Source organism: Myotis yumanensis, unplaced genomic scaffold (assembly GCF_028538775.1).
Source record: "Myotis yumanensis isolate MYYU_CA2020_CCGP unplaced genomic scaffold, mMyoYum1.0.hap1 SCAF_17, whole genome shotgun sequence".
NCBI lineage: Eukaryota > Metazoa > Chordata > Mammalia > Chiroptera > Vespertilionidae > Myotis > Myotis yumanensis.
In genome coordinates, this window is record NW_027223768.1 from 35,386,159 (window position 1) to 35,413,872 (window position 27,714).

A 27,714-nucleotide genomic window follows, 5' to 3' on the forward strand; every position below is an offset into this window, starting at 1 on the left:
GCAGAGAAGAACAGGGTGGACCAAGAGGAAGACAAACCCCAGATGCCCCCAGCACAGCCCTCTCTTCTCACCCTCACCGTATGGGGAAAGCCTGAGACAGGCAGGTAGGAAAGGCTGACGTGCTGTTTCCACCGTGTGTGTGTGTGTGTGTGTGTGTGTGTGTGTGTGTGTGTGTGTTGTGAGTCATCTTGGCCAACGCAGGACGCTGGTAGATGCGATGGGGCGACGCGCAGGCGCTCTCCTGGGCCGTGACAATGGCAGTGTGGTCCGGAGGGGAAGCCGGGGCGTGGGAACCTAGCTCTCCATCCTGGTCCTCCGCCCCCTCTTTGAGCTCTGGCTTCCTCACCTGTAAAGTGGAGGTGCTGACGTGGACTTCCGGGGACATTTTTTGGGGCAGTGCCTGATAGTGTCAATGGTGGTCCCTTCCTCACCTCCCGGGCTGGCTTTCTACCCGGTGATGCTTTCTAGCCCGTGAGCAGCTGGCATGGGAGAACCACCCGGGCCTGAGCCCAGCCCATGGCAGGGCATGGAGGTGGGAGGGTTAGAAAACTCAAGGAACCAGAGACATGGCGCTCACCCTCACGGAGTTTACTGTCCCAGTCTGCCCAGGGCTGAGCAACGAAACTGGGGTCATCTTGTGGCTCATGCCCCAGACTGGGGAAGCCACCTCGTGGGAAACTAAGAGGTGGACCCTGACAGCAGCAGCTTCCTTCCCTCAGGCACATGGGCCCTCCCTCCCCCCACGGGAGCCAGTCCTGATGGCAAAATCGCAGCGGGAACATCTGTAAGAAAGTGTTCAAAGTAAGGCCTGAAATTTTTTACTAAAATCAGTAGGAATAAATTTTTCATCCCAACCCAGCAAATAAGCAAACACACGTGTGTTACCTTTACTGCTAGTTTCCTGTTATATTCAGACTAGTCTGGTCTATTTTTTAAAAATATATTTTTATCAATTTCAGAGAGGAAAAGAGAGGGAGAGGGAGAGAGAGATAGAAACATCAATGATGAGAGAGAATCATTGATCGGCTGCCTCCTGCACGCCCATTACTGGGGATGGAGCCTGCAACCCGGGCATGTGCCCTGACTGGGAATCGAACCATGATCTCCTGGTTCATAGGTTGACGCTCAACCACTGAGCCACACTGGCTGGGCTAGTCTGGTCTATTTTGTGTGTGTATGTGTGCTGTTGTTTTTTTAAAGATAGTCTGGCCCGGCTGGTGTGGTTCAGTGGTTGAGCATTAACCCATGAACCAGGAGGTCATGGTTCGAATCCGGGTCAGGGCACATGCCCAGGTTGCAGGCTCGTTCCCCAATAGGAGACGTGCAGGAGGCAGCTGATCAATGATTCTCTCTCATCATTGATGTTTCTATCCCTCTCTCCCTTTCCCTTCCTCTCTCTGAATCAATAAAAACATATATTTTTTTAAAAAGATAGTCTGACCCTGCAGCGTGATTTCACACCCCGCAGTGGGGTCGCTGCCTTCGGTTTGAGGAACACTAAGAGAAAACACAAACGTAAGCTCCTCAGGCTTCTCTCGCCTTCCGTGTGGAATGTTATCTGGTTGGATCCTCACAACTCCAATCCGTGCGGTAACAGGTCAGAGGTCACACGACTTGCCCAAGGTCCCCGTGGCTCAGGTTCCTGGCGGCCCAGTTTTTCCTTGCTGCAGGCGGAATGGAAGGGTTCTCTTTACAGAAGGAGAAACTGGGATCTAAAAGCGAGGCCCTGGGACTAAGCCTAGAAGTGGGTGCCTCTTGCCTGTTGTTACCGGGAGGGGAGAGGCTGGGTGCCGGGAGAGCTGTGAGCGGTGAGGCTGGGCCCCAAGCAGACTGGGTGGTTCTCCGTGTTCCAGGAAGGGAAGGGGAGGGTGGGTCTGGCTTTCCCGGTTGCTCCGAGGGGCTGGGCACTACTGTGAGGGAGGAAAGGTCTGTGTCAGGGTCCTGGGGCCGAGCCTCGTGCCTCAGGCTTCTGAGAGATTTTCTGCCAGGAAAGCCTCAAGCCAGTCCCCAGAGAGGCCGTTTGTAATTGTCTATCTCCTGTTGGACAAGGGAGACGATAGCAGGAGGCCTGCCAAGTGCGGACTTGACCCCGGGGTCAGTTCAGCTGGGGGAGAGCTTAGCGCCAGGCGGCGAGGTGAGGAGCGGCTGGGCGGGAGGGGCACGAGTGGCTCTGGAAGACCAGGCAGGATGCTGACCCTCTCCATACGTATTGGGCTGAATTAGAGGTAAGGCCTGGGGTCGGAACCGGGAGCACGTGGAGGAATCCACACAGCTCGGCTCCGTTTTCACCCGCGCTGGGAGAATTCTGCCCCTTTCTCGTCTCTCAGGCCCTGGTTTTGCCATGTGTGGGCCCTCAGTGGATGGTGCCAGTCTCCTCCCTTCCTACCAAGGACTTTGCCCTTTGCAAACAGAAGAACGGGCAAGCCAGGGGGCATTTATGGCTGAGAGGCAGTTCTGTTCCGTTTGGGTGTATCTCCTCTCGGAGTTTACAGGGCCCGCAGCACAAAAGGCTGCCAGCCGCGTGGCCTGTGGCGCTGGGAGGAGATGGGGGGTGTGGGTGGGCATGGGTGGTGCTGCTAGCCCAGCCGTGTCCTTGTCTCTCTAGTTAATTTACTCGGCAGCCGTTAATCTGAGCATCAAGCCCAACCTTAGAAAGAGAGCAGACAGAGGTACCTCGTCAGACTCCTGGTTTCAGGCTCCGGTGCCTTTGTAATGCGTCAGCCAGGGCGGTGGGTGCGGCGTGCGGTTCTGCTGGAACTCTAGTGGGGGGTATGTTTCCACCTGAGGCTGGGTGGACAGGGGCGGGGGCGATGGTGAGTGTCCGATAGGAGAATCAGTACCTGGGATCGCCCAAGCGGGTGTGCCTGATGCTTGAATAAGAAGCTATCACACTGTGAAGGTGGGTGAGACCTTGCTTGGGGGGACCCTGATCCTGCACCCGTATACTCGGATGTCCCCAGTACACTCTGTACTCTATTCCCCCCGGCTTGTCCCAGGGGCTCTGAAGACCCCCTTTCCCTAGGAAGGATCTGCATGTCTGAGAAGATGGACTCAGAGGTGGGGGAGCAATCATAATTAGAATTTACCAATGTCCTCATGTTTCCGCTTGAATGAAGGCATCTTAGCCAGGAAGATCGTGGAGATGGGGCCAGGGGAAAGATGAAGGACATGGCGATCTGTCTGGCTCCACTTTGTCCTGATACCCTCCACAGTCACAGCTATTGGTGGCGGCTCAGGACTGCCCAGCTGGCCTCTTCCTCTCCTGGGAGAGGCAGGTGGTAGGTGGATGCTGTCTCCTCTGCAGGAGCGAGAGTGTGTGCATAGGTGGCTCTCTGTTCATGTGCATGTAGGCAGGGCCCGCAGCTGCTCATGGCCTCGTCAGGGGGCCCTTCAGACCAAGAAAGAAAGCCACGAAGGCAGAGGCTCGGAGGCAGGGCTGGGCTGGGCAGGAGGGAGAATCAGAAGCCATGTCTAGTGCTGGTCCTTCGCTCCCTCCTGCCCACGTGCTCCAGGAGGGGGTTACCTAACAAGGCAGCAGACCCTCCCACAGGCTCCTTTTGAAGTTCACGCCAATGTCTTCATTGAACCCAAATCACCCTCTGGTATTCCAGTCCCAGGTGTTTCTGCTCTTCCCTGATATCCTTCATCATGGTCACTTTCAGAGAGAGAGAGAGAGAGAGAGAGAGAGAGAGAGAGAGAGAGAATGTGGATGGTGGCAGGGGAAGTTGGGTGAGCTCTTCCCCAGTGCCTCTGGTCCCTCACTATTAAGGTCAAGGGACTCAGCAGAGAAAGGAGGGTTTGCTCCAGTGGCGTGTTTTTTGGGGGGCGGGGAGCAGGGGAGGGAGCAGCTCCCGGGTGGGAGGAGGGGGAATGGGAAGGCTCATGGCTGGTCCTGCTGTCCTGTTCAGGGCAATGAATGCTACGGTGTCCCTGTTAGGGTGTGGTGGCCCAACCAGCTCCCCATCTCTCCAGGACTGCGCAGTGGGTGAGGCTGTACCCAAGGCTCATGGTCCTGAGCGGGAACAAAGAGGGGGGTCCCCAGACCTGCCTCCTGGCAGAGCCCAGAGGTGAAGAAAGGAGGGAGAGGAGGGAGAAACAACCTGAAGAGCAGGAAGGGCAGCCGGGCGGAGCTGGGCACAGGGAGGCGGAGAGGGCTCCCAAGGAGGGAAGCCCCGAGGAGGCGAGGGTCTGAGGAAGGCAGCATGGGTCAGCAGAGGCAGGGCTGCCTCTGGCCATCTGTTCTGAAGGCAGAGGGGCACATGGCCACGGAGAGAGTCCAGACCCCAGAAAGGACTTTATTGAATTCCAATCGGGCCCAGCACCTTCCAAATCTGGTGTCGTCAGAAGCAAAGCCACGTCATCCACACTTAGACTGACTCAGTTATATTTTTTTAAAGTGACCTTTGGTTGGCTGAGACAGCCAGCTGGAAATAGTTGTTCTGAAGTATTTTAAGCACATATGTCCTCCTCTTTGACAAATTTGTATATCCCCGCAGTAACCAGCACAAGCCTTACAGTCGCGGGTGCTCGCCCCTGCCTTCCCACCTCCCTGGGCATTCTGCTCGGGGACGGGGCCACACGCAGAGGGTCAGAGGGGAGGTTGCTCTCAGCCCATCCTTTTGGGGCTGAGATTTCAGATTTCAGCAGATTCTTGAACAATGTGGGGGTCCGGGGCTCCGAACACCTGCACAGTCGAATGCCCACTTATAGCTAAGTCTACCCTCTGCATATGTGGATTCCCAGTGGAGGAGTTGACCTTGAGCAACAAGGTCAGTTGAAACAAATCTGCACTTATGTTGGCCTGAGCAGGTCAAAGCCGTGTTGTTCAGGATCTGCTGTATTTCCCCACCCAGCTCAGAGCCAGGCCCACGTCTCCGGTCACTGGCGGAAGGATTTGCAGGGTGGATTGGATCGCATCCTTCTATGCCAGTGATGGCGAACCTCTGACACGCGAACTCATTTTTTTGGTTGATTTTTCTTCGTTAAATGGCATTTAAATGTATAAAATAAATATCAAAAATATAAGTCTTTGTTTTACTATGGTTGCAAATATAAAAAAAATTTCTGTATGTGAAATGGCACCAGAGTTAAGTTAGGGTTTTTCAAAATGCTGACACGCCGAGCTCAAAAGGTTCGCCATCACTGTTCTATGCCTTTCTCCTTGGACATGTGGGCTTGTCACTCGTGGGACACTCTCATAATGTTGACGAGGCGCCGGCCCGCAGTGTAGTTTGGGTTAGGAAACACTAAGTCTCTTACATACTTTTTATGATAACTCTACTTTGAAAGGAGCGAGCTATTTTCAGCCAGCTTAGAGGAGTTCATCCCTCCCACAAGAACCTCGTGACATAACAGGTTTGGGAAAGGGGTGTCAGTGGAAGCTCATTTGCATAATTCCCACAATCCTGTGGCTCAGTTGGTAGCTGTCCTGGGTAATTGTCCTCTGGTCGCGTCCTCTCTACCACACACACCAGAGTTGGTGGCCAAGCCGTTAAGTGTAGCTCCTTTAAACTCTGTGCTCTGGTGTCACAGGCCGGCTTCCTAAGTGGACAGACCAAGACAGAACAGAGACGTAGGGTCTCGCCTTGAAAGCAACCTTCCATTCCTTCCACGCCCTCATAGCAGTCGGCTTGCCGGGCCCTGACCCATGGCCAGCCGGCACACCTGCACCCTCCCTGACCCGGAGCCCTGCTCTGCGCAGCGGCTCCTTCTGTCGATGGACAGCATCAGCTCCTGTCCTTCCCGGATGGTGGTCTTATCCTTCCCTTTTTCTTCCGTCCACTCTTCGGTTCCGGTTTGGCATCGTGGCCATTCCTTCCTGGGCTCACTGGTTTGTCATCCTCTCAAAAGTCAGAAAGTGTCCAGACAGTATGACACAGTGGGGAGAAGTAGGCTCTGGGTCCCTCGGTCTGAGTTTGCACCCCGCTTCACCCTCACCAGCTGTGTTACTCTATTATAACCCTTATCCTCTCTAAGCCTCCATTGAGCCATCTGCAAACCGTGAGTAACAATGGTGGTTACCTCATAGGATTGTGGAGAGGGTTAAACAAGTGAACATGGAAAAAGCTTAGTAGAACAGTGCCTGGCAACTCCGAGCCCACCAGGGCATGGTAACCTCTCCTTCTGCAATGGGCTGTGTAGAACTGAACACGGTCCTCCCGGTGCGGTCTGCTCAGCGGGACCGGTGCCCTCTATTGACCGTCTATTTCCATCATGTCAGGCTGTGCTTGCAAATCACCGGTGTTTAAACGGAGCTCGTTGTCCTGGAATCCTCAGGTCACTTTCCCATGGGCAGCTGTGAGGTCAGATTTGCCCTCTCCTACATAAAAGATGCGTCTGCGTCAGAGGGAAGGTCAGTGTCTAGGGGAGCCCAGAGCGGCCCTTTATGTTGGTTCCAAGCACACATGTCCCCCGCGGAAGCTGTCTGGCCCTTTTGATTACACTGCTCTGCCACTGGAGCTCTATTTGGAAAATCCCTTGACCCACACTGGCCTGAAATAAAATCCCCTGCTCCGAGGGTCATTTCTCTTTCACTCTTCTCTGCACACGCCTGTCAAGTGAGCTGAGCATGTGCTGTTGGGACCTTCCTAACATCCAAATGTCCAAATCCAGCGCCCCTACTTCTCCTGCTTCCCGAGGTGCCCCGCGCATATTCACAGGTAAACCTCCGAGACCCTGTAAATCAGTGGTTCTCAACCTTGGCTGCACATTAGAATCACCTGGGAATCTTTTTAAAATCCTGATTTCCGGGCCTCATCCTCCGGAAATTATGTTTCTTTGTTACTAATGTTGTGGCCCCACCCCATAACAAAGAAACAGAATTTCCGGAGGATGAGGCTCAGAAATCAGGATTTTAAAAAGATTCCCAGGTGATTCTAATGTGCAGCCAAGGTTGAGAACCACTGTATCTACAGCACCGAGGAGCTGGAGAGAAAGTCAGACTCTCAGGACTTACCCCAACCTACCAAATCCGAGTCTGTGTTTGAACAGGTCCCCCGGAGACTCACACGCACAGGGAAGTTTGGGAAGTACTGCTCTGCATTATTCCGCTTGGGGTAGGCATGAGGTTAGGGGAGGGGAATCCCATCTTCCAAGATCTTGCAATCAGTCCTGCTGACCAGGCTCCTGGGGTCAGACACAACACTATTTCTGGCTATTTGATCACAAATTCTCCACTCTCCTCATTTGTTCCTTGGAATGCCGATAGAAAGGTTTTTATAAAAAAATCATACATTAAAAAAGTCTAGATTGTGTTTTCCCTGTTTTTTCTTTAAAATATATTTTTATTGATTTCAGAGAGGAAGGGAGAGGGGAGAGAGAAATAGAAACATCAATGATGGAAGAGAATCATTGATCGGCTGCCTTCTGCACACCCCTTACTGGGGGATCGAGCTGGCAATCCTGGGCATGTGCCCTTGACCGGAATCGGACCTGGAACCTTTCAGTCCACAGGCTGACGCTCTATCCACTGAGCCAAACCAGCTAGGGAATGTTCTCCCTGTTTTATGAGTAACATGCTCTTGAGCACATCTCAAACCTTTGGATTATGTACAACTGGAACCTTTTAAGTGTTAAATGTAGGGCTTTGCATTTATGATATACAGTGGGGCCTTGACTTACGAGTTTAATTCGTTCTGTGACGGAGCTCGTAATTCAAATTACTCGTATGTCAAATCATTAAAGTGAACGAGTGAGACACGTGATGCTGGGCTGATGTTGTGGCGTTCACTGTGACGTTCGCTGCGCCAACTAGCGGTGGGGTATCTGAAGCTGGCTCGTAACCCGAATTTTAGCTCGCAACTCAAAGCAACAAATCGGCCAAGAGACGGCTCATATCTTGAAAAACTCGCTAGTTGGGACACTCGTAAGTCAAGGCCCCACTGTATTTCATTTGCTGATGTGAGGCCATCGTTATCTCCGACTTCAATCCCGATTCTGTGTACGTGTGCTAGCCATCCTCCCAGCGTTGGCTCTGTCAGTGGCAAGTCTGGTAGCATTGTCTTCTGCATCTTCATGCAAATCACAGATGAAGACTGGAGCGAGGCGGGTCGGGAACAGACCCCTGTGGGGCACCACTGGAGGCTCATTGCTTGGTTCAGCCAGCGTTGAGCGTAAGAGCTGCATCCCTGTAGCCAGACACGCTGGTGGGAGCTGGGGCTCTGCTGCCAGCTGCCTTTGCCACCTTTGGCAAAGCATGGCCCCCCCAGACTCCCGCTTCTTCATCTGCAACCGAGGAACCTGGAGGAGTCACCAGCATCTGCTGGGGTGCATTAACGAAATGTCTGTGTCTGGCCCCCCTCACTCAGAGATCCTGACTCCGTTGGTCTGCAGTGGTCCCAGGGCTTAGTATTTTAAAGAAGCTCTTTGGAGCCCTAGCTGGTTTGGCTCAGTGGATAGAACATCGGCCTGCGGACGTAAGGGTCGTGGGTTCAATTCTGGCCAAGGCCATATGCCCGGGTTGCAGGCCGATCCCCAATAGGGGGCGTGCAGGAGGCAGCCTCTCATCGTTGATGTTTCTAACTCTCCCTTCTTCTCTGAAATCAATAAAAATATATTTTAAGAAAAATAAAGAAGCTCTCTGGGTAATGCTAGTGTGCACCTGGGATTGAGAACCACGGGGCCAGATGATCTCTAAGGTGACGACATCTTCTGCTGGCTGAGGTCTGTGGTTGCAGGGACGGCCTGCTGACTGGTGTAGCGCCGTGGCACGCACAGGGTGTGCCATGCAGACCACAGGGCACCCTTGTGGACGTCTCCTGTCAGCTGCTTGCTCTCCTAGCCTTTTCCTTGGGACAGAATAATCATCTTTGAATCTCTGACACTGGCTTCTTCCTATGTTTCTGAGCGTGCTGCCTGAGAAAACCAGCCGAAGGCCAGTGTAGGTCAGTTCAACGTATTCAGTAGGGACGGCTGGCCGCCTGGTTCCCTCTGCCCTCTGTGTCTTTCCTCAACAGGGAGCGACAGCGCCTCTGAGGCCCTGCCTTCCTCTTCATCACTTCCCACTGGCCTGGGGCTGCGGCAGCTCCCAGGAACCTTGTCGGCCAACATGTGAATGCACACGGCCCCCTCTGGCTCGGCACTGGGGTCACAGCACCTGCATGCCCTGCTTGGCTTCCGCCCTGGTGCTTAGGATGCTGCTGTGCGTATCCCTCCTGGAGCAGGAGCGTCCCCAGATCTGCGTTACTCTGTCCTGTCCCGTGGCTGCTGGGTGCTGGGTGCTCTGCAGTGGGCTTGTTAATTGGCACTTCAGCCAGCTGATTGACTCTAATGCGTGAACATTTAGCTACCCCGGCAGCCGCCTCTCAGACAGCCGTTAATTGCAGGCACGAGAGTGACAATAATTATGGGATAATGGGTGGCTTTTGTGTGAGTCCTTCTCCCCGCACTATGTCAGCAAACATGGAGGATTTGTTTTCTAACACTCAGCGGCCCTGCTGTGGAGATGCCATAGACCCTTCTGCTCACTCGTCACTGTCATCCCGCCCAACCCAGCCCCGCCCCCTCCAGGGTTTTACCCACATCCCCTGGGGACAGAGAGCGTGTGCCCATCTTTCAAAATATTCTCTCCCAATCCTCAGGCAGTTATGACCTCATGTTTAGTGTTTCTGAGGTTGAATTGGCGCTTCATTAGAAAGTAGTACTTAATCAACCCTGGTTAAAAAAAGGGGTAATAAGTACTACACTCTGCCTCATTCCACGGCCCTTCTCTGTTAATAGTTTCATGTCGTTGTAATTAGTGTGTAGCCCTTGTCCTGTGTCATGCATTTTTTTGTTTGATGCTATTTTATATAAACACTTCAGGTATGACAATGGGCCATAAACGTGTCATTCTAACAGCTGTAGACAATTCTGTCATGTTACTCCATTACTGCATTGCTCTTCTCTTAATATTGGGAATTTGGGTTGTTTCCAATTTGTTGCTGTTATGAATAGCTCTTCTATAAACATCTTTCTATGTTACTGATTTCCCTCCAGTTATTTCCCAGGGGTAAATTGAATGATGAGTTATATTGATCTGGTATCATGTCTGGAAGAGTTGGGAGGAGTGGGGACTAGAGGCTGTTGGGAGAGTTTAACTGATTCCCTCCCCTGTCTCTCCCAGTGCACAAGTTCTTCTCTTTGCACCTCTTTTCCTGTCCATTTTGAGTGTGATCCTTGCTCCAACATCCCTAGTAACACCCCAAGTGAGTGATGCAGAGACTTGGGGTTCCGGTTACCTATTGCTGCATAATAGGTCACCCCGAGATGTGGTGGCTTAGAAAAGCAATGTGTTCTTATGTCCCAGGCTTCTCTGAGTTACCTGGGCTCAGCTGGGAGCTGGCTGGGGTTGGCTCCTGCCCTTGCAGTTATCTGAAGTCTGGACTGGGCCAGATGGCCAAGGTGGATCCTCACATGGCTGCCACCTGGGAGCTCAGCTGAGACTGTCAACCTGAGCACCGCCATGTGGCCGCTCCATGTGACCTGACCTTCCCTCAGTGTGGCCGTCGGTTCCAACAGGGGGTGTCTCAAGAGAGAGTATTCCGAAGACCCAAGTGGAAATGTTAAGGCTTCTTATGCCCTAGCCACAGAAGTCATACAACACCACTCCTGTTGCATTCCATTGGTCAACTGAGTCACAGACCCACCCAGATGCAAAGGAGATGGAAAAGAGATTCTACTTCTCCATGGCAGGAGTTGCAAAGAATTTGCATTCATCTTTGATCCTCCACCAGTGAAGACAGAAAGCCTGCGTTGATTAGCATCCTATGAATCCTTAGGAGAGGCCAAATGAGAGACCCTGTCCCTGCATTTCCACTCCAAATCCTGCCCATTCTCACAGCTCAGAAGTCATGTGATCTCATTCCAGAACCTTCCCCAGTGGCCCCAGGAGTCAGCTCTTTCCTTGCATTCCTCCTCCCTCACCTTCCTAAACTCCCAAGGCTCTCTCTGTATCTTTGTCTGCCCTTGTCTTACACAGCTCTGATCACACGTCACAGCATTCAGTGATTTAATGGACTTGGCTTGCTAGGCTGTCAATTCCTGCTGGAAGGCAAGGATTCTGCTCTGTCCTTCTTAATCTCTACCTACCCCACCCTAAAGACCTCGTCTAGTGGCTGGCATGTAACGGGGCTTCCGTAAGTCCCATTCCCTTCCTCCTTTTCATACATTGGACACTCCACTGTCTGTGGAATGAATGAGTAAATTACCTTAATGAAGGAGGGGCAGGGAAGAGGACAGACATTTACTGAACACTTAGCGTGTGCACTTACTGGTACTAGCTAGGAGCTCTATATAAATGACCTTATTTGATTTTTACAACAACCTGTACTTAGTTGTGTCTCTGTTTACAGATGTTGAAGCTGAGGCTCGGAGACGTTAAATACCATGTTCAAAGGGACACCGTTGGGTCCCAGAGACAGTCGTAGAGTCATGATCGGAACATAGGTCTTTGGGAACTTAGGGCGAATGCTCTCTCCTGTACGCGTAACCTCTTAGAACCTCAGTTTCTTCCTCTGTAAAATGGGGAGAATAATGCTTATCTCATAGGGTTGTTTGGATGAAAGCAAAGAAGACGTACAAAACCTCCAGAACTTGGTGTAGAGTAGGCATTCACTTCATATTGGCCATCATGACATGGCTTCTTGTTCCCAAGGGAACGACAAGCACTCTGAGCCTTTATGGTTACTGATGTAGTTGATGGAACTGCTCTGTCGCCATCTTTGGGGGTGTGCTGTTCACCGCCACGCACATAATTACTCTGCACTGCACTTCCTAATTCCTTGCATGGCCGTTTCTCCAGTGCGACCTCCGCCTTCCGTGTAATCACAGTGCGGACAGCCAGGTCCCCAGTCACCCAGGCGCTTCCCCGGCAGCTGAGACTCAGAGCCGGGCCTCCCACATCCATTGCTTTTGTTTGCTCTTTGAAAACCACCTGCAACAAGAGCTCATTCGTTCTCTTTTCCCCCTCATCTTCATGCTCACATGCCCTCTACCTCTCAGCTCCAATTCATTTTCTGGTCTCCGTCCGTCTCATTGTGTGCAAGGACCCCACTCAGGATGCTTCTGCCGTGGGGATGCTTCGCCCGCTGAGTTAGGACATGGACCAGCGGAGACTGCAGCGCGGTGAAGGGGGCTGCTGGGTAGAGCTGAGGACAGGGATGATTTATGTCTTTCCTCCCCTGATGTCCTTCCCGCTTATTGCTCTGGCTCTGGGCTCTTCATTTTCTGGCTTGAGACGCTGCCCAGGCTGGGAGGAGCTGGCTAGTCTAGGCGTCCACTAGTCTGCTCTGGGCCCTGTCCCTTCATTCCAAGCTCAGTTCCATCTCCCACTCCCCTGCCTGGCCACTGATATATCGCATCGAGTTGCCAGAATCACACAAGGCAGAGGAGGGTGGACGTTCTTTTCTTAACTCTTCCACACCCTTCCCTCCAAGGTCCAGGCTGAAAAGTCTGGGAATCCAGACAGACGACAGTTTCTGACGGTTCTGTTCTCCCTGCCTGCGGGCTTTCTTCCTTTTAGCGAGGTTGTTTGGGAGCCTGCAGGGCCCCGGGGAGGTGACATGAAAGCCATCCCAGCCAACCACCCTGTCTAGGCCCTGTTTTCTTTATCACCCTGGCCTGGCACTCGCAGGGGGCTCCTCACAGGCAGCTGCCGGCTTTTGTGCTTCTGTTCCCGTCTGATTTCATGCCTGAGTTTTGATACATCTTCAAGTGCAGAAAAGCGTCCCCTGTCTCCATTGATTTGCACATAGTACATTCCTTTCTGTTTGCAAGCTTGCGGTGGGGTGATCTCGGGAGGTGGACGGCCTAATAGCAGGCAAGCTGACCAGAGTCTGGCCTGATGGCCTCTCCTTTCACTGAATTCCAGTGTCTTGTAACATTTTCAGGGCATTTATGTGCTTAGTTCAGTGGTTCTCAACCTTCTGGCCCTTTAAATACAGTTCCTCATGTTGTGAGCCAACCATAAAATTATTTTCGTGGCTACTTCATATCTGTAATGTTGCTACTGTTATGAATCATCATGTAAATATCTGATATGCAGGATGGTCTCAGGCGACCCCTGTGAAAGGGTCGTCCGACTGCCAAAGGGGTCGCGACCCACAGGTTGAGAACCGCTGGTTTAGTTGTAGGGTGGTAGGAGGTCATATTGGATAGATAAATTGAGGCTAGATTATGGAAGGGTTTGCATTTTGACCTAAGAAATGTAGCCTCTGTGCGGTAGGCAGTGGAGACACTGATGGTCTGTGAGCAGGGCATGACGCAGTTGTCTTTGCAGAGAGCAGGGAGACCACATTCAGAGGCATCCTCTCAGCTCCAGGGCAGTGGGCCTGGGGGTGAAGTTCAGGCAGGCTGCTGGCCCCTGTGTGACCTGTAGCCTGAAGACGACAGGGTACATTACCGACAGGGAAGAGTCGTTTGGCAATGGGGGCTTCTGGCGACACTGAGAGCTATTTCAGGGGCTCAGGGGTGAGGCTGGGAATCCAAGTCTTAGGGTAAAGTCTTAGGATAAAGTTAAGTGTGTGACTGGAGGCAGGAGGGTTAGGGCCAGGGCATAGGAGGGTCAGATCTAAGGGGTGCAATACCCCTTACACATCTCCTCCTGACTCCAGAGAGGTTTATGTTGGGCCTCTCCCATATGCAGGGGCTTTTGCCCTGAATCAGCTTATAGGCACCTCTTTTAAAATATTTTTATTGATTTCAGAGAGGAAGGGAGAGGGAGAGAGAGATAGAAACATCAGTGATGAGAGAATCATTGGTCAGCTGCCTCCTGCATGCCCCACCCTGGGGATCGAGCCCACAATCCAGGCATATGCCCTGACCAGGAATTAAACCGGGACCTCCAGGTTCATAGGTTGACACTCAACCCCTGAGCCATGCCATCCAGGCTAGAGGCACCTCTTTAAAGAAAACCTGGCAGAATTATTGGCTGGCTATCAAAGTTGAGGCAAAGTGACAGGGGATGTGGTAGGACAGTGGCTGGGCTGGGGGGATTAAAAAGAGGGTACAGATCTGCCCATGTCACATATGTACCATCTTCCCCGTTACATGTGCAGAACAGCTGGCCCTTCCATGTTCCCCTGGGGGCTCAGCCTTGACTGCCCAGACAGAGAAGGGGCGGGGGGATGACACGATGCCCTGTCCGTCAGCTTTCTCCCAAGGTCACTGCTGCCCCTGCATGGCCATCGCTGGAGCCGGGCTGCCTGGTGCTGCTGAATGTCTTGTTGCCGTAATTCGGTTGCTCTGGCAGAGAGCAGGGGAAGGGGCAGCTGCTACTGCCCTTTCCAAGATGCATTTGAGAGGGAGCCTCCTTCAGACTGTTCTCCAGTCCTGAAAAGCAGCCTCCCGCTCCCCAGAGGGGCCTTCTCTACGGCCTTTCCCTGGTGGGGAAGGAGGGAGGGACCTGGTCCAAGGGGCCCAGCCTGGGTGTCTATACATTGAGTGGAGTCGTCTGTAGCGCTGGGCTGAGGCCAAGCTAAACACCTCCACACCGACTGTCCCATCCATCCTGCTTTTCTGGCCCGGCTGGGGATGGGGGTCAGGGGTATTGTCTGTAGGTTAACCCTTGGGAGGCCACGGGGAAGGAAACGTCCAGTAGGAAAGTGTTTCTGTCTGTTCCCTAGACGGGCGGTCTCACCAAGTGCAGAATGGCAGGCCCCGAGCCCGGAGCCCTCCTCCCACGGTGATCGTATCAGAGAAGTTGTTTGGCTGCTCGGGGTCTTAGCAGGGAAATGTCAGACTTCAGCGGAAGGGAGGAAAGGTGGCTCTGCGCTCCAGTCACCTGTCTGATGGCCTGACGTGGCTCCTCCCTCCGAGGCGGGCTTGTATGACATCTGTCTTGTTCCCTGTGCAGCACCGTGCCTCATGGAGCTTCCAGGGCTAAAGCACATCTAGTCCACACTCCCCGCTTCACCCCACCCCAGGTCTGCCTCCAGGGAAGGTTCTGGAGACCAGAATTCTCTTCCTGCCCCACCCCACCACTGTCAGCAGTGGCATTACTCTTGGCCTTTTGTGTTCCAGACCTGGGATCAGCGGCCCAAGGCCGGGCCTCCGCAGAGGGACCTTTTACTTTAAACGGGCTGTTTAAGATGTCGTTGTCTAGCAGAAGCAAGCTGAGTGGACATTTCTTAGTTTTTTTTATTTTTAATAATTTTTAAAAATATATTTTATTGACTTTTTACAGAGAGGAAGGGAGAGGGACAGAGAGTTAGAAACATTGATGAGAGAGAAACATCGATCAGCTGCCCCCCCCGCACTGTGGATGTGCCCGAAACCAAGGTATATGCCCTTGACTGGAATCAAACCCGGGACCCTTCAGTCCGCAGGCCGACGCTCCATCCACTGAGCCAAACCGGTCATGGCGACATTTCTTAGTTTTCAGGGAATGTATGCTAGTGAAACCCGGAGCCTGCCATAGAACAGCCTGCCTTTAGCCCCCCAAACCCCCTGTGTTTGCCTGGTCTGGCAGTGGGTGGCTCACTCCTCCTGGTCCTGGTAGCCGGGCAGGGTGGCTCACAGAGCGCTGGAGAGCAGGACCAAGGAGCTTCCTCCCAGACAGCAGCGCAGGCCTGAGCATTCGTGTTACTCGCCAAGCAAGGGGTGAGAGCCAGTTCCCGAAGATGTATAACCTCTGGTCACCCGCTCCGAGCCCCAACTGCTAATCAGCCCCAACTAGACTCTGACATGAGCTCCCTGCCATGGATTTGTGAGGCTATAGTGAAAATAGTCAACGCGTGCAAACAGCTGTGCAATGCCCAGGGTGGTATGAATACTATATTCTGAGGAGAGGCAGGCAACTCTTGCCGTCCTAGGTTTCAGCCCTGATTCCTTGTGGAAGTTCCTGCAGCCACATTTCCTCCAGGGTGGGCAGTGACGAGAAGGAGCCTTTGGCGGTGACTTGCCTGCTCCTCCTAGCGCCCCCACTTTGAGCCAAGCCCGGATGGTAAGAGAAACCCCATCAACCCCACAAATAGCAATCCCAGGGCCAGATCCTGCCTCCCCGCCCCACCCTCCTGCCTCCCCCTCCCTTACTCTTTCTTGCAGCGTTTTTCATTTCCCCCTGATGGAGCTCCTGGGCAGGGTGCCCGGGGCCTGGGGGCCTGGGTGTTCTCTGGCCTGGCTTGTCCTCTGCCTTCTCCTTATTCAGATGGCCTCGCGGAGCCTGACAGAAACCTGCCTCCTCCTGAGAGGTGTGGCAGGGCCTCTGGTTTATGGTAACGAAACCTCGCCTTTATAGAGCGTCGCTCCTCTGGGAGCCCGGAGCGTGGTTCCTGCGGGGCGTGCTCCCGGCTCTGCAGGTGCAGCCGAGGGAGGACCCGGACTGTATAACGGAGCCTGGGAGGCGGTCAGCGCTGCCCTAGTCACACGGCCAGGGGCAGAGCCAGGACTTGAGTCTCAGAGGTGGGACAGCCCTGGGATTAGTCACGAGCTTCCTCGACTGTCAGCGAGGGACTTGGCTCACTTCCTCGATGCCTGCGGGTGAGGACCATGCCAGCCTGGCCGGCTCGGGCGTGGGTGGACTCCCAGGTACCCTGGGGCCCTGGGGTCCCTGAAGGTCAGCGAGTGTGAGGAGGTGGGAGGCGGTCACCTTGTGAGCCCAGCGTGGTCATGAATATGGAACAGGCACCTTGTGTGAATGCTGAGTTAACTGTGTCCCCGTCAGCCTTGTGCCCCAAAGGGCGGGGTCTGGGCAGGCTCCCCTGGCTCCCTGGGTTGGCCACTTGGTTGGAGGTGGAGCCGCCCTTCCGGCTTCAGCCCTCAGCCCTCAGGAGGCAGGTGGGTTAGCCACTGGTCTCGTCCAGGAGCAGCTGCCAGGAGGTAGGACAGGCACCAGCTGGGCCATGAGGTGTCTGCCAGCTGGTGCCCAGACACCCCTCTGGGGCCTGGAAGGGCGGGGAACCCTCTTGGGGGGAAATTGTGTTGGGAAGGGGCGGGCTGCGGAGTGGGGTGGGCAGTCAGTTAGGTTCTGTGTTCCTGGGGCCTCTGACTCTCCAGCTCCATCTAGTTATCCTCACGCCTTGCTGTTGCTTCTTTTCCCCTCTCCTCTCCTCTCCTCCCCTCCCCTCCCCTCCCCTCCCCTCCCCTCCCCTCCCCTCCCCTCCCCTCTCCTCTCCTCTCCTCTCCTCTCCTCTTTCCTTTCCTCAGTTATATCCTCAGCTCTGGAATGTGCCAGGGCCGGCCCCACTATTCCCTCCCTCCCAGGGCTCCCCCAGACACCCCGTATCCTCTCCCTTTCCCTCTGAAGTCTCCATCCCTTTCCCCCTCGGTGTGCTCTCCTCTCCCATGAGCTCCGTGATCAGCAGCACCAGGAAGTGCTGTGGGGAGGACCAGCATGGGAGGTGTCAGCTGTTTGCCCAAGGTGGGGCTGGCGACAGCTTGGGCTGGGGGTGGGGGGGGTGGGGGGGGGTGGGGGGGGGTGGTGGCGGGCAGGGCTGGGCTGGGCTGGGCTGGAGCGCCGCCTTAGGTGTTTGGGTCTTCTATGGCCTGTCCTTCCCACAACTGCTTCCTTCTCTCCTCATCCCCGTTCCCGCTCGGGCGCCAGTGGAGGCAGCAAGGCAGCAGGCACTTGTCTGGCCTCTGCAGGCACTGCCTTGCGGGGACACCATTTCCTTTCACGATCCTGGCGATCCTGGCACAGTGAGAGGCTTGGTTCAATGTGGGGCTGGGAACGCTGTGAGCCAGGATGGTCTGGGGAGGAGGGTGTGGCATTTCGCCTGGGAGGGCTAAGTGTGTCTCCACTACTGGCCTGTGGTGGGGCCGGGGGAGGGTTGCTTTCTCTAATGTTGCACTGGCCCTGCCTCTGTCTGAGGCCTCAGGGGGGTGTAGCTGTGGAAAGTGAGGGTTACTTGTGGCAGGGGAGCTGCTGGGAAAGGAAGCAGCCTGGGGCCTCTCCCGACATGTTTCCAGCGTGGGAGCCGCGGAGGTCAGAGCCAGTGCCTGGGCAGCACAGAGGAGCTTACTGCGGGGTGCTTACGGCACCACAGTGATGATGGGGGGGGAAGGGGGGTGTGATCGCTATTTTAAAACTTTTTATCATAGAGCGTTACAAACACACATAAAAGTAGACAGAACAATGTAACAGTCCCCATGTGTCTAAGCTTCAAGAGTTTTGAAGTCATCTCATGGCCAACCTTGCTTTAGGTTTACTCCCAGTCCTTTCTACCTTCTGATCATTAGGAAGCGAATCCTGGGCAGCATATCATTTCATCCCTAGAGAGAGGGACTTAAAAAAGCCATTATCACGCCTAAACAAAATTAGTAATTTCTTACTATAATCAAATAGTTAATTTTCATATTTCTCTGATTATTATGTTTTCTCCTAGTTTTCTTTTTAATTTGCATCCAAATAAATCTCTATATGGTGACTGGTTGTTATAGTTCTTAAGTCACTCTTTAAAAAAATAGTTTTTTATTGATTTCAGAAAGAGGGAGAGGGAGAGATAGAGATAGATATTTTAAAAATAAATATGTATGTTTTTAAAATCAATGATTTAAAAAAATATACATAGTTTTACTGATTTCAGAGAAGAGGGGAGAGGAAGAGAGAGATAGAAACATCAATGATGAGAGAGAATCATTGTTCCTGCATGCCCCCTACTTGGGATCGAGCCTGCAATCTGGGACTGTGCCCTGACTGGGAATCGAACCGTGACCTCTTGATTCACGGGTCGTCGCTCACCCATCTATATTCTTTCTCTCCTTTTTTTCTATCTTACAATGTTTTGCTGGAAAAACTGGCTCATTTGTTCTGTAGAGTGTTTAACCTTCTGGATCTGGCTGATTGCATCCTCATTATATCATTCAACATGTTCCACTGTCCCTGCATGTGTGGCTAGATGGAAGGCTTAATCACATTCAGGTTCCTTTAATTTATTTATTTGGGGGGTTGTGGTGTCGGCATCTATCGGGAGACACGCAGTGTCTGGCTGTCTCTCCTTTTGTGACCCGGGCAGCCCTGGTGATCATTGCCTAGATCCGTTAACTCATTACAGGCTAATTGCCTATTAATGACTTTCTCTAATTAGATGTTACCTCTTTCATCCCATAGTAAGTGATCTCTTACTTTGGAGAAAGGCCTCCTTCTCTGGGAGGTGCTGCTGAGGAGGCTGAGACCACATGGCAATGGGTGGCGCACTCCCACCGTCCTGGCCGCTGTGTGGGTTAGTAAGGCAGGCACCCCATAAATGCCAGGTTGGGGGCCCTGGATCAAGTCCTTTGAATCTGCATTTAGTCAAATTTCAAGTCTTTGTGTTGATGGAGGGAGCCGGAGCCCGAGGCACTGCAGATAATTTTTCCATTTAGCTCTGAAATACAGTTCAGCAATATTTAATCAGATTAGTGCTCGGACACAGATCTTCCCTGACTGTACCCTGTGCTCACCCCTGGCTCCTACTATTATCAACTACCTAATAGTAACTTCCTATTTGTACGCTAGTCTGTAGTTTGCAGAGCGCGTGTGCGTGCGCACGAGAGGTTGAGAGGGGAGCACTGGGGTCAGCTTGCTTGCGTGTGGTTTCTGACCCACCGCTTCGGAGTTGCCTGGCCTTGAGCAAGTTAACTAGCTTCCCTCTGCACGTGTCTCCATGGACCTTACAGGGTTGTTATGAATATTAACTTAGATCTTGTAAACAGTCCCTGGCACATAGTAGGTGCTCATTAAATGATAGCTATTCTGCTCGACGCAGTATCTATCTTTGAGAATCCTCACACGCTACATAAGGACAGGGTAGCGGCAGACGATTGAAATTTGACCGTATGTCTTAGATGTAGAATTGTATGCTCCTTGTTCCAGAATCCATCATGAAGGAGGTCCAAGCAGCACTTAATAGCAGTCTCCTCCCTTCTCACCCCAGCCAGGGTCATCTCCAAGTGGCCAGGGCTCCAGCCCAGAGTCTAAGGACTATGAGGTTGTGTCCGGAGAAGTCAGGGAACTTGCCCTCTGAAACACAGAGAGTCAGATGTGCCTACAGTGAGAAAGGAAACCTGGCCACCTGGTTCTCTGATGCCTGCTTTGTCCTGTCCTTAGGAATGGGAGCAGAGGGGAGGGATGGGGAGGACGTGGGGTTTGGCTTGGACTTGCTCTTGTATTTTTCCCTTTTGGAGGCCTGGCCTGTCTCTTGCCCTTGAGAAGGCCCCCTGAGGCCTCGGGTCTAGAGAGCCAGGTGATCAAGCCGCCTCCCCGGCAGCCTGTGGTCCCTTGGGGCCTGGCACAGCTGCTGCCCATCTTCCCATGCAGCTCAGCGACGGAAATCTGCAGTTAGACAATTAGACACAGCAACCTGCCTGGGCAGAGGACATGCCAATCAGCCACAGGGCTCTGGCCCACTTAGGCCGAGACTCCAGCCCGGGGAGGGCTCCTGGGAAGGGGCCTGGAGAGAGAGGGAGAGACTGGTAGGCACCAAACTCGTTTGCTCTGTATTAGCTCCTTATCACTGGCTGTTTCCTGTAACTCCTCCTGTGCTGGGCAATACAGACCAGACAGCATTTGCAGGCCTTCAGAGAGATACGCGAAGGAATGGAGCTGAGGATAAACAGGAAGCCAGGTCTCAGTCTCAGGTGGGGAGAAGTCAGAGGGCTGGCAGACAGAAGCAGGGGCACTGCTTTCTTGCCCATCAGAAAAAGGATATTGGGGGGGAAAGATACTGGTACATAAGGAACAACATGAAATGCTGTATTTCTGTTTCACTGGGCTCCTGCCTGTCACATCCTTGAGCTACTTCTTTTCCTGGGAGCTCAGCCTTGTGAGCTGAGCATGTGAGCTGAGAGTGGCGGAGTTTCCATCCCCGCAGAGGAGGCAGGAGGAGGGGAGAGACTGGGGGGAGGCAGAAACCCAAGTAGCTCCTTTGCCCTTAATTTCATCCGACAGAGGCTGCTGTGCAAAGTGGGCTTCTGCCTGGCCTGTTCCCAGCCCAAGTGCAGGGCCCTGGGGTTTGAGCAGGGAGCCAAGTTCAAGGGCACATGGCTCTGATCCATTGGAATCATAGCCAGAGTCGGGATGATGGAGACAGGAGACGCTGAGTGGGTCGGGTCGAGCTGCCCTGAATCCCAGTGCCTAGCTCTGTGCTGGCACTCAGACGGCTCGCATGAAGTGTGACCCGGATGAATGAATGAATGAACCGGTCAAGGAGAAGGTAAAGAAATTTGACTACACATCTCCTTAGACCCTTTCCCATCTCTAGCTTGAACCTTAGGGGTGGGCCACAGGGCTCCGCTGTATCAGCTGCACGTTAGAAACAGGGTCTAAGTTGAGGCAATGCTTGATTATCTCTTCCTCAGAGCTCTGCTTTGTGAGTTAGCTGGGGTTTTGGCTTCTCCTCTTTCCTTTTATCTCCCGACTCTGCACGTGCTCACTTGTGTGGGTGCATGGGGACAGAGTGGAGCAGCCAGACATGGACTCCCTAGGGTGAGCGTTGGGAAGGATCTGTAGATTTCAGCTCTCTGCACCCTGTCCCCACCCCGCTCAGGTTCCGAGTGAGTCTCCGTCACCTCCGTTTCTTTCTCGTGCGTTGCGCATAGTGGGCACTGGTCACACATTGGGTGAATGAAGAAATGACAGTAAGTTGGCCAAGGCAGAAGGGAGGAGCTTTCTCCACCCTGACTTCTCAGTGGCTTGGCCCTGGCCCTGTTCCTGGCCCTGGCCCTAGATTAAGACAGACTGCCTTTGAGGGGAGGAGGAGCCCAGTATCCACTCCTGTCCTCTGGTCTTCATGAACTCGGGGCCCAGTTTGAGCCTGGGCTTGGTTTCAGCTGGCAGGAGGGGCATGGAACTGGAGCTGCCGTGGGCAGCAGAGAAAGTCGGCTGCAGCGGGACCAGACACGTCGATGCCCAGCCTGCCCCACAACGCAGCCTGGGGGTCGGGGGCGGGGGATGAGGTGGAGTCGAGCCAGGGAGCTCAGCTCACTGAGCTGGACAGTTCGGGAGGGGCTGGGCAGGGTGAGGAGCAGGGCACTGCCGCTTGCTCTGTCCAGCCTGTAAGTTAACAGCAACTCAGCTTGGCATCAGGGGCCTGGAGAATGGCTGTTCTTGCTTCTCCCCCTGCCCATCCTTCACCCTGTACTTGCCCCGGCCACTGAGATCTTTGCAGAACTAAGGGACCTCTGGGACAGCCAGGACACCAGTCCTGCTTTGTGGCTTCCCCCTGGGCTTGCTCATAGGCGACTCCAAGAAAGTCCTTTCTCAGGCTCAGGGTCCCAAGAAACCTGTTAGTTTCTAAGAGTATTTTGTCCTCCGGCCGGGAAGGTAGACTTACCCAGATCTCCTGGAGGAACGGAGGCCCGGTGAGGCTGGGATGTGCCCACAGTAACGTGGGCACAGGGTCGAGACACCTGAGCGCCAGTCTGTCTGGGCATGAAGATTTCACGTGGTGCCCGGTCCTTTGGCACTGGAGGCCTATTTCACGTGTGAGCCCTTGGGTAGGGTGACCAATTTGTCCTGGTTGGCCTGGGACTTTCTCCATTTTAAGTACCCAAAGTCCTGCCTTCTGAGACGCCCTCAGTGCTGGGCAAACTGGGGTAGTTGGCCCCCCTGCCACGCTGGTTGTTCTCTCTGCCCATCTCCCTCCAGCTCAGTTTGCCTTTGTCTGTGTTGCTCAAATCTCGGGGAAGCTTTCCTCCTGCCATTCAGCTTCCGTGGGCTGACCCCGGAGATCTGCACCCAGAGGCCACATACCCCAGGCGCAGGAGGCATGCTGTCCCTATCTCCCAGGCGCTCTCAGATAAGCAAACAGCCTGTCCCCTCCCCTCTGCCTGCGGTTGGTCTGTCGGGGCTGCTGAAGCGTAGCCTGGAGGTGGCTCCTGCCTGTCTGCAGCCGGGAGCTCCCACCAGGTCTTGCATTTCTGTCTCCTCTTCTCTAAAGAACTCCAAGCATGGGGCCCGATCTCCCTCACCCTAACGCAGTCCCTATCTCAAGGGGTAAAGACGCGTACTGGGATCCCCTTGTGATAAACGGGAAGTTGAAGTCTGTGGAAGGGTTCCAAGCTACTGGCCCAAAGTCACAGAGAAGCACTGAGATCAGAACCCACTGGGAAGTCAGCACTATGAGGCACACAAGCTTTAGCTCTGGTGTTTCCGGGACGGCCTCTCCTGCTCCACCTGCCCTCTTCTGAATCCCAGCCCGCCCGTGAAGATTTCGTCAGAGAAACCTGACGTCAGAGCCCCTGCCCTGTCTTGTTGGTACTGAGACGTTCCTAAGTGTCATCCCCCTTTCTGACAGGGACCAAAAAGTTACCAGAGCTGGAGTTGCCTAGCCCAGTGGTCGGCAAACTGCGGCTCGCGAGCCACATGCTGCTCTTTGGCCCCTTGAGTGTGGCTCTTCCACAAAATACCGACTTCTGCACATGGGCCATGAAGTTTCAATCGCACTGTACCCCGCGCGTGGTATTTTGTGGAAGAGCCACACTCAAGGGGCCAAAGAGCCGCATGTGGCTCGCGAGCCGCAGTTTGCCGACCATTGGCCTAGCCCCATCTTCCCATCCCATCCCATCCCAAAAGGGGTTATTCTCCAAGGACCCGTGTATCCTACATATAAATCTTTTCCCAATGACACACACAACTCTGCCCTCCTTAGCCCTGTCCTCTCCTCCAGGCGTGGTTGAGATGCTAGAAAATGTCTCCCAATCCTTTACTTGTACCAGGCCTGTTGGCAAGCAAGTCAGAGAGAATACCTGGTGGGCGTGGCTCAGTGGTTGAGCATCGACCTATGAAGCAGGAGGTCATGGTTTGATTCCCGGTCAGGGCACATGCCCGGGTTGTGGGCTCCATCCCAGTGTGGGGGATGCAGCGCGCAGCCAGTCAATGATTCTCTCTCATCATTGATGTTTCTATCTCTCTCTCCCTCTCTGAGATCAATAATATATATATATATATATATATATATATATATACACACACACACACATATATCTCAGAGAGAAGAGCCACTCTTTGGGGGGCAGGCCCCCGGGAGCAGCAGGACTCTGGGGTGTGGACAGTGCAGAGGACTCATGAAGTCCTTGTGCAGCTGAACACACCCTCCTCGCCCCCCCCCCCCCCCAAATCCCCAGGCTGGGTTTTTATTTCACCTCATTACCTCCGTGACTCATGCAGGCTCATGCGGAACCGCGGGGCCCAGGGCAGAAGGGTGGCTGCAGGCCTCACTCAGCACTCACCAGAACACTCACTCAGCACGCTGGTAATGAGGACGGCGCGGTACCTGGATGGCCGGAGCATCTGGCCTGGACTTGGCTAACTCGGCCAAGAGCACAGCTCTGGGGTCAGTCTCCGGGTGCCACTTTGGGTGCTGGACCTCATTTTGTCTCGTCTGTAACAGGGAGATGAAAACAGCCACCTTGGACGTGGTGGGGACGTTGTGAAGGTGAAGTGAGTTGCGTTTGGAATATGCCTGACACAGAGTGTGTGCTCAAACCGCTGTTATTATTCACTCGCTCATGCCCTCTGCCATGTGCCTCTCTAGTAAGGTGTTCACTCATTTGGCAAATATGTACTGAGTGCCCATTGCGTGCCAGGAGTACAGGACAAACGTGTGTAAACTTCCCGGTTGCACAGCATTTTCTAACACCCTCTGTTTTTGCTTCAGTCTCCCTCCTTCCTCGATGTCCACTGGCAATGACAGGGGTTGGGAAGTGGATCATCACCTGTTCCCATCTAGCTCTCTAAGGTCCCGGTCTGTGTGGTGCAAAGGCCACTCGCCTTGGGAGCCGGGGGACCTGGCTGGTAACCTGCTGGAGTCACTTCATCTTTCTGGGCCTCAGTCGTTCCATCTTTCAAATGGAATCATAGCCCCTTCCATTCTACCTAGTAAGGGTGTTGTGCAGCTGCAATGCGATAATGGATGTGCAAGCACCTTGCTCAGGTAAAGGTCCTTTGTAAACGTCAGAGGCTGGGATGGAACAAAGAGGGGACAGTCCCCAGAGCCCCCCATCTGAGTGCGGAGGCGGGCCCCCCAGGAAAGGGCCTGAAGGTCATTAACAGGAGCGCAGCCTCTGGAGGGCACTGAATGTCCAGGGCCTAGTCCAGCTTGTCACACAGCAGACACAGTGAATGCCTGGCATATGGTTGTAGATCCTTAGTACATGGTTGTCAAATGAACGAATGTAACAAATGGCTCCAGCCAGTGGAAATGCAGGGAGGATCTGATGTTCCGAGGAAACGCAAAACAAAGGCAAGATCAGGGTGGGCAGGTCTATGAGGGCTGGCTTCCGGGAAGAGATCATTTAGGATGGAAGAAGGAATAGAACTTGCATTAGCGAAACAACACTCATGGGACAGGAAGGGCATCCACAAAACCCCAGGCCAGTCAGCTGGAGTTGGGAGCGGGGGTTCACAGGAGCAAAGAGTGAGGGGAGTCAGGGGTGTTGGGGAAGAACCCTTGAAGCCCAGACGGAGAGGCCGCATGGGCAGGAGTCACAACTGGGTCTTGAGAGGAATATGCTAGGGCAGTAATGGCGAACCTTTTGAGCTCGGCGTGTCAGCATTTTGAAAAACCCTAACTTAACTCTGGTGCCGTGTCACATATAGACATTTTTTGATATTTGCAACCATAGTAAAACAAAGACTTATATTTTTTATATTTATTTTATATATTTAAATGCCATTTAACAAAGAAAAATCAACCAAAAAAATGAGTTCGCGTGTCACCTCTGACACGCGTGTCATAGGTTCGCCATTACTGTGCTAGAGAAATGCAGGAGCAGTGAGAGGCGTGTGATTGTGGGTGGTGGGGGACTAGATCACGCGGTGCCCATTATCTGCTGTATCCCCATACGGGCAGAATCCCAGTGGTTAATAGGGCTGGGTAATAGGGACATTGGTTGAGGCTTCAGGGTCTGGGACCACCTGTCAGGCAGCCACTGAGGACACTCTGAAGGTGGCAACAGCTGCTGGCAGCTCTTGGATGAGCCGTGCCATTGGCTTCCCGGGCAGGGTGGGGAGCCAGCCTGGGAACTGCGGTTGCAACGGGAAAGAAAAGGAACAGACCATTTCCAGAAGGCTGCCCGGGCCGCTAGAATGAAAGTCATACTGTTTAGAGCCTGGAGACTAAGAGATCATTATTTCCTCCTTTTATAAAAGAAGTCTAGGCACACAGGCCTCATCTGTTAGTGCATTTAAATTGGGAAGCATGAGACTAAGGGCAGGAGGAGGTCAGACCTGAGGGCTTATCTAAGCTCTGCCGCCTGCTGTGTGACCTCCGGCAAGTTTCCCAGCCTCTCTGGACACCACTCTTCTCATCTATGGAGGCTTTTGTCAGAGAGTTCATTTAAAGATAAAGAAAAACAGTGTGTCCGACGTATGGACAAGAGTGCCTACATAGCACATAGGAACGCATGCAGCAAGGTCATGGTTATGTTTTCGGTTCCTTCTTCCCAATGTCCTTTAAGCTCCCACGAAAGGGCAGGAGGCAAGGCCTGCGATGCAGAGCCCCCGGGCAGCTCCTGGCGCCTGATTTTCCTGACTCTGCAGCAGCTGGGCCCTCTGTGCCCATCTAAGCACTAAGGGCACCAAACCACGAGACTGCCTTTCTCCCCGTTGCATCCTGGCACCTAACAGTGCCTGGCACAAAGCAGACTTTTACTAAATATTTGTTGAGTGAAAGAGGAATTTGACATGGTCCTTTAAAGTTCACTGTCTAGCAGGGGAGACAGACTTGTAGACAAAGAATGAAGAAAAATAAGATTAGATGGGCAGGTGCCTGGGAAACAGAGGAAAAACGCCTCTATGTAGGCATTCTTGTCAGTGCCTCAGACACACTTTTTCTTCATCTTTAAATGAACGCTCTGACAAAAGCCTTCACAGATGAGAAGAGTGGTGTCCAGAGAGGTTGGAAACTGGCCTGAGGTCACACAGCAGGTGGCAGAGCTTAGGTAGGACCTCAGGTCTGGGAGGAGGTCAGGAGCAGCTGTGGGAGCAGGTCTGCCCTCAGCCTTAAAGGATGGGGGCAGGGTGGAAGGGATACAGCCCCGCAGAAGGAACCGTGTGCCCGGAGGTTGAGATGCACCAGGCATGGGAACTGGAAATGCATCACATGACCAGGGGCTGGAGCACAGGGAACCCACCCACCCTTCAGGGCTTTCAGGGGAGGAGGCTGGAAAGCAGGCTGGCAGCCTCACCCAGGAGAATGGACTTAACCCTTTAAGGCAGTGGTTCTCAACCTTCTGGCCCTTTAACTACAGTTCCTCATGTTGTGGTGACCCCCAACCATAAAATTATTTTCGTGGCTACTTCATAACTGTAATGTTGCTACTGTTATGAATCATAATGTAAATATCTGATATGCAGGATGGTCTTAGGCGACCCCTGTGAAAGGGCCCTTCGACCCCCAAAGGGGTTGCGACCCACAGGTTGAGAACCGCTGCTCTAAGGGTTTCAGCAGGCATGGGACACAGTTGACTGCCGCTCCTCTTTGCCCCCCTCCTTAAGGCCCTGTGGGTCGAGCTTCCTGCAGATCAGAGAGGCCATGGCCTGCCTGAGGGCACACAGCACGTTAGCTGTAGGGTCAGAATGAGAGCCCGGGGCCCTGGCTTTGACTGAGTGGTGCTTTATGTGGTGGACGGTCCTGTCCATCTGTCCATGTTGCTTGACTCTACTGTCCTGTGGGTGCTCTCAGGGGTCATCTGGGCAGCTGTGGCCTCTGGCTAACACTCTCCCACACTCTGCCTTGCAATAGCTGCCTTGTCCATTCTGAGAGCCCAGGTGACTGAGCCCAGACCCCTCCCCCGATCCCCCCCCCCCCCCCCCGCCCC

General features: G+C 53.5%; 1 protein-coding gene across 3 annotated transcripts in view; it reads left to right on the forward strand.

Moving 5' to 3' along the window:
- Positions 1-27,714, forward strand: part of PLEKHA6 (pleckstrin homology domain containing A6) — a 135,286-nt gene that overhangs the window by 23,613 nt on the left and 83,959 nt on the right. The window contains exon 1 of one of the 3 annotated variants that reach the window (XM_070397065.1): positions 16,405-16,455. The exons of the other annotated variants lie outside the window; for them this stretch is intronic. The gene's annotated coding sequence lies outside the window, so the exon portion shown is untranslated. Of the gene's footprint in view, positions 1-16,404; positions 16,456-27,714 lie in introns of those variants that run through there. 3 annotated transcript variants of the gene reach the window in all.